This window comes from Otolemur garnettii, unplaced genomic scaffold, assembly GCF_000181295.1.
Source record: "Otolemur garnettii isolate 467f Iridium unplaced genomic scaffold, OtoGar3 scaffold00176, whole genome shotgun sequence".
Taxonomy (NCBI): Eukaryota; Metazoa; Chordata; class Mammalia; order Primates; family Galagidae; genus Otolemur; species Otolemur garnettii.
The window spans coordinates 2,622,613-2,631,689 of NW_003852571.1; the positions used below are offsets into that span (position 1 = coordinate 2,622,613).

Here is a 9,077-nt window from a genome sequence, read left to right on the forward strand (position 1 = left end):
AAAAAAAAAAAAAAAAAGAAAAGAAAATAATGAGTTTGAAACATTTCTCTTTATAAAAATTAGTGGACCTTGCCGGGTCTGGTGGTTCACGCCTGTAATCCTAACACTCTGGGAAACTGAGCTGGGCAAATTGCTTGAGTTCAGGAGTTCAGCCTGAGCAAGAGGGAGACCCCATCTCTAAAAATAGCCAGGTGTTGTGTCGGATGCCTGTAGTCCCAGATAATTGGGAGGCTGAGACCAGAGAATCACTTGAGCCCAGGAGTTGAGGTTGCTGTGAACTGTAACACCATGGCACTCTAACGAGTCCAACATAGTGAGACTCTGTCTCAAAAAATAAATAAATAAAATAAAATTCATTTATTAAGAAAAAAATCAGTGTACCTTTGAACTGAGGAAAAGCCTAAGAGCCTTCTAAAGGTTTCATAAGGTATATTTAAAATGTATATAAAGTGTTTTAAGGTATCTTAAAAAGAAAGCAAAACTTTAAAAGTGCCGTATTTTTATTTTCCTTTGATTAATTTGGACACATGTATTTAATACATGTATATAGTATATGTTTTAGATCTTATTATAATTAAATTTATTTTTCTCATCTTTTTCTTTATTATTTCCTTTTCAGCCTATTTAAACTTCAGTTTCTTAGCAAGACTTAAGAATATTTGGTCATTCTGGCACCTTTATTTTCACAGATGTTTTCTTGTAATCAAGTCACAACTAGTGCAAATATTTTTATCAATGTGTAAAAAAGCTGAATTCTTTGAAAGTAATTTTTTGTATTTTTATTACAGGTAAATTGGGATGTTCACATTATACAGAAACAGAGGTAAGTGAGATGCTGAAATATTTCTTAGTAAAACAGCTTTGCAGTCTTGTTTAGACTAATTTGAGCACGGAACCATCTTACTACAGTTTTTAGGTTTTTCTGATAAGGATGTGTTGACAGCATGTATATCTTTAATGTATTTAGGAAGAGGAAAATGTGAAGAAAAATGAGTTACTTTAGTTACCGGTCTATATTTTTATAATGTCTCAGGGTGTGGTATAAAGAATCTTAGTTTTGGCTCGGCACCTGTGGCTCAAGCGGCTAAGGCGCCAGCCACATACACCTAAGGTGGCGGGTTCGAATCCCCAGCCCGGGCCCGCCAAACAACAATGATGGCTGCAACCAAAAAAATGGCCAGGCGTTGTGGCGGGCACCTGTGGTCCCAGCTACTTGGGAGGCTGAGGCAGGAGACTCGCTTGAGCCCAGGAGTTAGAGGTTGCTGTGAGCAGTGAAGCCATGGCACTCTACCCAGGGGGACAGCTTGAGGCTCCGTCTCAAAAAAAAAAAGAATCTTAGTTTAAAAAATTAACTCTATTATTAGGTGTGTAATTGAGTTAGCTACAATCCACAGCCCTTAAAGATAAGAATTAGTTTAAGATCAGTTTTTTTAAATCACAATTCAGAAGTAGTGTGTCATAATAAAGACATCAGTTAAATGTGTTCTTCTCCCATGGAGTAGTGGAAGAAAAACAGTCTTGGAAACAGTGTTTTAGTAAGATGAATAATGAGTTAAATGCTTTATTTTATTTTTATTTTTATTTTTATTTTTATTTTTTGAGACAGTCTCAAGCTGTTGCCTTGGGTAGAGTGCTGTGGCATCATAGCTCACAGCAACCTCTAACTCTTGGGCTCAAGTGATACTCTTGTCTCAGTTTTTCTATTTTTAGTAGAGATGGGGTCTTTGCTTTTGCTCAGGCTGGTCTTGAACTCATGAGCTCAAGTGATCTGCCTTTAAAAATACAGCACTTTTAAATTCTTGCTTTCTTTTTAAGATACCTTAAAACACTTTACATACATTTTAAATATACCTTATGAAACATTTAGAAGTCTCTTAGGCTTTTCCTTAGTTTAAAGGAAGGAGGTGATCTGCCTCAGCTCCCAGAGTGCTAGGATCACAGGCGTGAGCAACTGTGCCTGGCCTAATGCTTTATTTTTCTTAATAACTTAAATATTTTATTCAAAATTCCGATTATGAAATTAAGGAGATTCTAAGTGTCCCTTGTAGGAATTGTAAGTATGACACTTAAATATTAGTGTAGCATATGTGTAGCAGTTCCATCACCCTTTGATTGGGAACATTAGATATTTTTTTTTTAATTGAATGGTAACTATGTACATTATAGATATTTTGTTAATGGCAATGCCTAAATAAAGGATTTAAGAATTTTTTTTTTTTTTGAGACAGAGTCTCACTATGTCACCCTTGGTAGAATGCCATGACATGATAGCTCACAGCAACCTCAAACTCTTGGGCTTAAGCAATTCTCTTGCCTCAATCTCCCAAGTAGCTGGGACTACAGGCTCTTGCCACAGTGCCTGGGTATTTTTTTTTTTTTTGCAGTTGTCATTGTTGTTTAACTGGCCGGGGCCGGGCTTGAACCCACACTGGTGCCGTAACCACTGTGCTACGGCGCTGAGCCAGGATTTAAGAATTTTTATTTTGAATTTTATAATGTGTCTACATATTGATGTAGGATATCAGAAATTTTAATTGTTCTTTTAAGTAAAATGCAGGCTTTCTGAGGGGTTACATTATATATAGGATAAGAAAAAATTATTTTTTACATTCAATTAATTTTTATGTTTTTTATTTAACTTTGAAAGTAGAGATAATTTTTCCAAATTAGATCTAAGAATAGGTAAGAACTTAATATTTCAATATTGCTAGAGTTTTTGATGTGCTATTCAAATGATATAAAGGAGTAGGACTTGATTTGAGTCAGAAGATGTAAGTTTTACCTTGTGGTTTCTGGGTGTGCAACTTTCCCCACTTTGCAATTTTGAGCAAATAATTTTTTCTTTCAAAACTTTGTCTTTCTTAGCTAGGCATTGTGGCGGGTGCCTGCAGTCTCAACTGCTTGGGAGGCTGAGGCGGGAGGATCACTTGAGCCCAAGAGTTTGAGGTTGCTATGAGCTGTGACACCATAGTACTCTACTGAGGGGGACAGAATGAGACTCTGTCTCAAAAAAAATAATAACTTAGCCTTTATTATCTGTAAAATGCTAACCTCATAGAGCTGTAAAATTCTAATAGGCACTATATGTGAAAATGTTTCTAAACCCTTAAAGCACTTACTGTAAATTAAGATGATACAAATGTAGAAGCATTTATCTGCATATAGGTAATTAAATATGAAGATTTTATATATAAGCCATAATATATCTCATTCTCTCTTTCTGAATTGTCATAAAATCAGCATGGTTTTAGCATTAGCTTAGTACTCACTTTGTATAGGAACACAAATTTATTTTATCTAATTGCTATCCCTTATCCTTTTATCTATAACTGGGGTCACAGAAAGAGTAGGAATCTAGGCCAGGTGTGCTGGCTCACACCTGTAATCCTAGCAGTCTGGGAGGCCAGGGTGAGAAGATCCTTTGACCTCAGGAGTTCCAGACCAACCTGAGCAAAAGTAAGATCTGTCTCTACTAAAAATAGAAAACATTAGCTGGGTGTGGTGGTGCATAGCCTGTAGTCCCAGTTCAGGAGTTGGAGGTTGCAGTGAACTATGATGATGCCACTGCTCTCTAGCTCAGGTGAGCAAAAAAAAATAAATAAAGAAGTAGATTCAGAGTATTTTTTAGGGATAAAGTGATTACATTACTTCTGAAGAGGAGATTGGGATTGTGAATGGTTATTTATCTGTACTGTTTGATTTTTTTTTTTTTAAATAAGAAAGTCTGTGTAATAGTCTGGTAATTAGAAAAGTAAGCAAGGTGGTAGAAGCGGTGGGAACCACTTTTTCCTGAAGTTTGGTGACATGAAAGAAAGTAGCAAGTTCGTTGTTGTTGCTCTGTTTTCTAAGTTAGGGAGGATGGTGTTGATGTTGAGTGATCCAAGGAGAGTGCCCTGGAAAGGCCAGGATCCGCGTTTCTGATGAGGCTGCAGGGCCATGGGAAAGCTGACTGCTGCTCCTGGGAACCAGGGTGGACCAGGGGTCTGGGGTCCCTGAGGCCCCAGAGGAACTGAGAGGTCTTAACTGTCTCTTTGTACTACTAGGATGCCATTTGCCTTTGTGTACAGTGTAGTTTTGAGGCTGTCCAAGGAGGACTACAGCAGCAGATGTGAGATGTGGCTGTTGTGAGGGGCCATTGAGAGGGTTTGGCAAAAATGTACAACACCACGTCCTTCTCACTGTTTTTGTTTTTATTTTTGGAAAATATAGTCTTTCCCCCCATAAAAATGTTATTAACATATAACGTGTATAAATAAATTAATAAGTTTTCTAAAGAAAACCTCAGTTTCAACTTTTAGTATAGTAAATATTGATAGACAAAGGCTCTTTAGAATCTTCATAATTTTCTAGAGGGTAAAGGGTTCTAAAACCAATGAGTTTGAGAGCTGTAGGCCGGAGCAGGGTGGCAGAGGTACCTCTTTGTTAGAGATCAAGAGATGTGTTAGAATTGTGGAGTGAGAGGAAGTTTCAGAGTATCCTTGCCTACAGGATCTAAACCAGTCTTTTTCATCAACAACTTGACAGGCTCAATTCTGGAAGTGAGGCTATGCTAGGGCAGAGCCTTTATCAGGTGTGTGCATTACTTTTCTGTTGAGCAAAGAGGGCCAGGTTCCCAGTAAACATTCACTGAGCTCCTGCTGTGTGAGTCCAGTCCTGGAGTCATGTGGGTGAGTAGCTGCTGAGAACCCTAGCTTCCTGCAATAGGGTGGCCTTTCTAGAAGAATGAGGGTGGGAGGTGGCACAGCTCATAGCACCACCCTTTCCTTCTCTCTTCTCTGCCTCAGTTTCCCTGTCAGCATGGCTTGTGGAGGTTGAGCACTCAGCATCAAGCCTGGTTGGTTGGGAGATGGGAGGTTTCCCGGGAGGGAAAGGAAGCAGGACTGGCAGACCTGTCAGGGAAAGCAAAATCTCTGTCTTCTCAGGCTTTAGGATCCTCCTTAAGTTTTAGAGTTGAAACATTGAACATTAAGTGTTCAGCTGGGTTTATTTTAATAGTTTTTGCAGTACATAAAAATGTTATGAATTATTTCCTAGTTTTACGTGTAATTGTCTTTTTAACACTTTTCCAATATTCATAAAAATTAAACTAAAATTATGAGTTTAGAGAAAGCAAGGATACCAGATACAGACATTTGATCATATTGCATTGGAGATCCCAAGCGTTTTTGGCACCCGGGGCCTATTTCATGGAAGACAATTTTTCCAGGGATGGGACAGGAGGCAGAGCTCAGGCAGTGATGGGTGCAGTGGGAGTGGCTGGGGACTATAACTACAGACCAAGCTTCTTCACACAGTTGCCAGCTGCTCATCTCTTGCTGTTTGTCTGGGTTCCTGAGTTCTATGGAAGGCAATTTTTCCACAGACTGGGGGTGGAGGGCAGAGTTCTTTGGCCCAGGGGTTGGGGACTGCATACTTACATGAGCTTTTTATTAGCTATATTTCTCAAAATCAAGTATTTTTCCTTATTTCTTATTGCTTGGAAAATATATATACTTGATTATACTAGTATTTTACAGCATTTGAACTCATGAAGGGAAAACTTACATGATTTATTTTAAAGGGCATGCAAATTCTTAACCTTTTAATAGACAATTTAATTTTTCCCTACAATTTGGTATAATTTACATACAGAAAAATTTACCACTTTTTTTTACAGTTCTTTGCAAGTTTTGACAGACCTGTTGTTAACTATCCCATAATCAGGTCCCATCACCCCCTCAAGTCCTTGGCACCCTTTTCTAGTCATTCTCCTCTCTGAGCCCCTGGAAGTCACTGACCCGTGTCTACGTTGTCCTTCCAGTTTTGAGAAGGACGTGTAGTATAAATAGTGTGTGACTCCTGTTTCACCCTTCCTAGAAGTGTCTCTCAGCTGAGACTAGTAACTTATAAACTCTTAAATGAGTAACCTATGCTTGTGGGCACTCGCCTATCAGGAAAGCAGTTCTAATCCAGATTCAAGGGCAGCTTGAACTCCCATTTTACATATTTTTCCTACTGCCGTCGTTTAAATAGTTTGTGAATTATAATCTTATTTTTGAAGATAATTGCTTAGTGCCATATAGATGTCTTGACACAAGAACTAAGAAAATGACATGAAGGTTATGTTAACCAGTTTGATGAAAATATCTCAAATTGTATATCAAAACACCACATTGTACCCCATGATTGCAGTATTGCACACAGCTATGATTTAATTTAAAAAAAAGAAAATAAAATTGATTAGTGCTTAAAAATATCAAAACATAACCAATTTGAATTTTCAAGTGTTTTAATTTAGGCTTTTTAATTTTTTTTTTTCTTTTTTTAGCTTTCTAAATTTCATCACATTCTTGTCTCCTGTTAACCACCACTAATTATGTAGCACTCAGAGGTCCTATCCCATTAGCAGGAAAGAAGGTTAAATGAATAATTAGAACAGTCCTGCTTTTCCCTTAGTGGATTAGCTATATTTTAAGTGGAATAGGTTAAAGTATTATATAAAGTTAAATTAACTTTATCATTGCTTTAATCTTGATAGAGCTGGTTTGTAAAGATCATACCAGAGTAGAAAAATTTAAGGTTTAGGGAGAGGAACTATTGAAAAGATTCATGTTCACATCTTAGAGATTAAAGTTCATGGCTCAGTGCCAGTAGTTCAGTGGTTAGGGTACCAGCCACATACACCAAGGCAGGCAGGTTCAAACCCGGCTCGGACCTTGCTAAACAACAGTGACAACTGCAATGAAAAAACAGCCAGGCGTTATGGTGGATGCCTATAGTCCCAGTTACTTGGAAGGCTGAGGCAAGAGAATCGCTTAAGCCCAAGAGTTTGAGATTGCTGTGAGCTGTGATGCCACAGCACTCTACGGAGGGCAACATAGTGAGACTCTGTCTCAAAAAAAAAAAATAGTTCATATATACTGTGCATAGGTAAATACCTATTCTGTGTTTCATTCCTACATACATCTTTAAGAAATACTTTAGAACTGGCTTGGCACCTGTAGCAAAGTGGTTATGGCACCAGCCACATGCACCAAGGCTGGCGAGTTTGAACCCAGCCCAGGGCCTGCTAAACAACAATGACAACTGCAACAAAAAATAGCTGGGCATTGTGGTGGGCACCTGTAGTCTCAGCTACTTGGGAGGCTGAGGTCAGAGAATCACTTAAGCCCAAGAGTTTGAGGTTGCTGTGAGCTGTGACACTACAGGACTCTACCCAGGGTGACAAAGTAAGACTCTGTTTCAGAAAAAAAAAAAAAAAACCAAAAAAAAACTTTAGAGCTTACTATATGCTAAGTATTGTTAGAGATATTAAATAATTTGATCCTCTTAAAAGATTTATGAAGTGGATACTATTATTATTTGCATTTTAGAGATGAGAGCTCAAGTATAGAGATTATATAATTTGCCTAAGCCCTTATATGTAGGTGATATGTTAGAGAACCACTTATCTCTCTACCTATCGAATGTTTGTCCTTATTCACTGTTTAACTACAGTGCAAGACATATACATAATGCTGATAATTTAGTGTGGCATTTGGAACAAATAAATGGTTGTGTGTCGTCTTACTCTGTAATTCCCTCTTACCTGTAACTACTTCAGTTCTTGGCATTAAGTGGCCAGGGAATGTTGTCCCTCTAAGTGCAACCTGGGCAAAAGTGTAACATGGTCCATGAACCTTCAACTCCATAGGTTAGGTGATTACAGGGCCTGTATTGTAGAAACTTGTGAAGCACTCTGATTCCAAGTTACTCAGAATGATGCAAGAAATGCTCTATATGTTTGAACATCCTGGGAAATAAGACAGAATTGGTCTGCTTTGGGATGTCAATGGAAAAGAAGCCATACTCTGTAAAATAACTTAAGGTTTATTCTGAGCTAAATCTGAGGCCCAGAGCCACACCCAAGAAACCTTGAGCAAGTGGACTTAAGGTGGTGAGGTTACAGTTTGGTTTTATACATTTTAGGGAGACAGGAATTACGGGTGAGGTCAGAAATGAATGTGTGCATTGGCTTGGCTAGGTTATAGGAGGATTTATTTATTTTTTATTTTTTATTTTGAGACAAAGTCTTAAGCTGTCTACCCTGGGTAAAGTGCCACGGCGTCATAGCTCACAGCTCAGAGCAACCTCCAACTCTGGCTCAAGTGATTTTCTTGCCTCAGTTCTTTTATTTTTAGTAGAGACAGGGTCTTGCTTTTGCTCAGGCTGGTCTTGAACTTCTGAGCTGAAGCAACCTACCCACCTCGGCCTCCCAGAGCTAGGATTATAGGTGTGAGCCATTGCACTTGGCCTAGACAAAAGTTCTCAACTGGGGGGTTGCAGCCCCTTTGTAACAATGAAAATACATCCCACATATCAGATATTTACATTACGATTCATAGCAGTAGCAAAATTACAGTTATGGAGTAGCAATGAAAATAATTTTATAGTTGGTGGTTACCACAACATGTCCTCATGTTGTACGAAAGGCTCGTGGCATTAGGAAGGTTGAGAACTGCTGGTTTAAAGATTCTTTAGGTGACAGTTGGCTGAGAGAGTCTGTCTCTGTCTAGTAGGCCTGGAGTCAGAGGAAAGGAGTGCTTAAAGGGTCTATTGGGCGGCGCCTGTGGCTCAGTGGGTAGGGTGCCATATACCGAGGGTGGCAGGTTTAAACTCGGCCCTGGCCAAACTACAACAAAAAAATAGCCAGGTGTTGTTGCGGGCACCTGTAGTCCCAGCTACTGGGAGGCTAAGGCAAGAGAATCGCCTACGCCCAGGAGTTGGAGGTTGCTGTGAGCTGTGTGGCACCACGGCACTCTACCGAGGGTGATAAACTGAGACTCTGTCTACCCAAAAAAAAAAAATAAATAAATAAAAAATAAAGAGTCTGTTAATCAGAGACAAAGTAGGGAATAGACTCAAGTGGTTTGTTAAATACACTGATAACCTGTAGGTGGGGCGGTGCCCATAGCTCAGTGAGTAGGATGCCAGCCACATACACCAAGGCTGGCATGTTTGAACCTGGCCTGGGCCAGCTAAAAACAGCAACAACAACAATAAATAGCTGAGTGTTGTGGCAGGCGCCTGTAGTTCCAGCTACTTGGGAGGCTGAGGCA

The 9,077-nt window shown here is 39.1% G+C and overlaps 2 protein-coding genes across 3 annotated transcripts in view; both read left to right on the forward strand.

The window, feature by feature from the left end:
- The window catches only part of LOC100943188 (PRELI domain-containing protein 1, mitochondrial-like), a 68,102-nt gene that overhangs the window by 16,543 nt on the left and 42,482 nt on the right, over positions 1-9,077 (forward strand). The gene's annotated exons all lie outside the window — the stretch shown is intronic.
- The window catches only part of SPIRE1 (spire type actin nucleation factor 1), a 205,718-nt gene continuing 197,428 nt past the window's right edge, over positions 788-9,077 (forward strand). For both annotated transcript variants that reach the window (XM_023519463.1, XM_003800472.3), the window contains exon 1: positions 788-823. The gene's annotated coding sequence lies outside the window, so the exon portion shown is untranslated. The remainder of the gene's footprint in view (positions 824-9,077) is intronic.